We start from the raw sequence: 3302 nt of genomic DNA, 5'->3' as shown, positions 1-3302 counted from the left end.
GCAGCTGTCCATGTGTTTCTTTAATCTGCTGAGCTGCCTAAAGCTTAGCAGGTGAGGTCAAACTCATGATCACACACACGCTTTATAAATAACCCAACCTTTGGTCAATCTCACACAGTGTGTCAGGCACGTAACACAGGTGTGCCCAGGCACTGATACCATCTCAAATAAGGCGGCAGGTGTTTACTAAAGAGAGTTGTGAAATGATCATTCTTGCTCTTATCATTGTAAACCACTGACTGAAACTGTAAAGGAGGTACATCTGCTGCATTAGAGATATCACATTTAAAAGTCACTTTGTTACCATTACAAATTAACCATACAATTATCCAAACACTTTCTGCCTTATTTAGAACATGAACTTTTGAAAACCTTGTTTGTTTAAGACACACACTAATGCAACAATGTAATGCAATAATACAGCTACGCAAGGAACTGATGGGAAAGGAAGAAGTAACTGTCGAAAGGGATTACAAAGTCAATATTCTTCTGTGTGGCCTTCTGCTTTAAACTTCCCATTTCACACCAGAAAGCATTTACACAACTTTAAGGTCATTGGAACACTGATACCTAAAACACAACATGAACTCAAATGACGCATCAGAATCACTGTGTTTCAACAATTTACAAAACAACTACAAGAAAACCAATACTACTATTATTGGGATTTAAATCTTTACACCTTTATTCTTGTAACAGTTCCACTTTTTTCAATTTGATTCTCAAAATCTCAATTGAATGTGCATGTCAATGTTCACCATTCAGTCGATTGAGTACACAGGCGAGTACGCTCAGCTTCCACTGGGAGCATCTCAGTAGATATACGTGTACAGGAGTCAATCTTTTGAGACGGAAACTGACAGTAAACATGGAGTACAGTTGTAGAATCTACAGAAGATAAACAGACAATTCATCAGTGATACACACACAGGAAACCTTTAGTTGTATGGGTGGAAAACATCAGGCCAAATTCCGAAGGACCCACACCAGAGACCATAGGGGAGAGAAGGGGCCATGAAGGGCTGGAAACAAGCAGCATGAAGCGGAAACAAAGTCCCTCTCTTATGTCTTCTGGGCTGAATCCATTATAGCAAAGGGATTTATTTATTATTTCACAAATGCATTCACACCAAACTTAAAGTACAGGGGTGGTCTCCCCTCAATCCCAAAAATGCCACACATACCTTTTGTCACAATTTGTCATTCTACTGATTGGCGTTTTACAGAACTTCACCCAGGATGGTAAACAAAAGATCTAATGCTCCTATTGTAGGTTTGACAAGAGTGAATACCAAAAAAGCAGGGGCACCTGCAGATAAGAACTGGTGCTACAGTTACAGGTATTTATGAGTAGGGGGCTGGACATGGTGTCCAAATATAAGAGTGTAGAATTAGGAAGGCTATCCTAAGACAAATCAATACAAAATGGAGAAGACAAGGAAAGGAACCACAACTATTCTATTTTTGGTTATTTTACAAGGTAAGATCTCCCACAGCTGATACATTTTCTTGCTCCAATTGTGTTAAATGTCAGTCACATCACACAGTGTTGAAGCAGCTTCTTCTCCTGTCTGCTCTCTTCCTCAGGTGCTCTGGCCTCTGTGGAGATCCTGCCCTCCATCAACCCCATCAGAGTTGGGGACACAGTGACCTTGGCTCTGTCCCCACCGACCGCTCTGAACAGCGGAAGCTGGACGGTGGGAGACTCGTTCATCCTCACCTGGACTGGGGAGCAGCTGGCAGTGTTCCCCAGTCACAGCGGCAGGGCATCGGTCGACATAAAGACCGGAGCGCTCACTCTGAGCTCCGTCTCTGTGGCCGACTCAGGACTTTACACTGCACAAGGCACCGACCCAGTGCTGAAGGCCAACGCCTCCATCACAGTGATAGGTGAGAATACACAGCTAGGTGAGAATACACACATGGCCATTCTAGACTGGAGGCTGGAAACAATTGGGAGAGGGACATTAGATGAGACAGGCAAAGACTGTCTATTTAAAATATTACAGCCATGAATCATTTATCTAATGACTTTCTCTTTATTATGAAGACTTTTTACAGTGATAATTTCCTGGATATTTTGGGACTACAGACCTAAATACATTATTATTTCTGTTATTTAAGTAGCAGGATCGGTTGGTGTAGCTTTCATATCTGTCTCAAGGGCAGTAGGGAGGATGCTTCCTGTCATACACGCAGCCAGCATGATGTGAATTTGTTCTTTCAACCTAATTAGTCCTGGGTATTGTTGAGTAAATACAGACTTTCGTGACTGTTTACGTCTGAATAAACTTACTCTGAAAAATGCAGCTTTAATTATTGAATGGAAATGTAATTACTCAGTGCACCACCTCACATCTTGATCCATTTTCCTCTTTTGTTCATTCAGACTTTAATCAGCCAGACAAACCTTTTTCAGAGGCAAAGAGCAAACATAATGAATTCAGTAGCGCTGGGAGAGGCAGCAAAGACTCAACCCGATGAACAATTAAGACTTTGGGCCTGCAAAGTGTTAAAGAATATACATAAAACAATTAACAAAGGTGAGAAAGTGCATTACAGCGGCAACATAAAACAATGACAAAGATCAGCATTTCAGACAGAGAGAGAGAGCGAGCAAGAGGAGAGGGAAGTTGCTGACAAACTGTTTACACACATTTTTGGAAACCTGTTCTTGAGTATCCCATATAAAACAGAGGTCATTGTAAACTTTGACAAAATAACTTTTTTTTACATTTTTACATATAAAAGCAGAGTTCAAGAACACCACTGACCACAAAGAACTAAAAGGCTGAAACAAATTCATTTGCTTACTAACAAATCAAACCCTTTGACATCAGCGGTCACAACAACAGCCTGCGTGTGTGTGTGTTTTGGTTTTGCTGCCCTTTCTCACACATGGCGATGTCCTTTGGATGGTTTCTGTCACACTGTCTCTCCGCCCCTCTCCGACTGACACACACACCCTACCCGTTTGTTCTGTGTGTGTTAATGCCCTGCTTGTTCCTTATCAGCATCACCCAGCCTGTGTTTTGCTGTGTCAATATCTCCACACACTCCCCACACAAGAGGAACTCTGTTTGGCTGCACTGCTGCAATCACATATTTTGTAAACTGTACAGTCGCTTACTCGCTCTGTAAACCTATAATGTTTGTCATTGTTTGTGTTTGGTTATATCTACTGAAATATAGATGTGAAGCACGTATGATGAGCTATAAAGCCTCATGAAAACATTTACAACTTGATCATATTATAGAGCTATAAGAACAACAACAGAATGAGTAAATCCTTATCAGCTTGA

This window comes from Genypterus blacodes, unplaced genomic scaffold (genome assembly GCF_046128005.1).
Source record: "Genypterus blacodes isolate CSIRO-AG114 ecotype Tasmania unplaced genomic scaffold, CSIRO-AGI_Gbla_v1 ptg000057l_1, whole genome shotgun sequence".
NCBI lineage: Eukaryota > Metazoa > Chordata > Actinopteri > Ophidiiformes > Ophidiidae > Genypterus > Genypterus blacodes.
The sequence above is the reverse complement of the archived record's forward strand: the minus strand, read 5'-3'. Positions refer to the sequence as shown.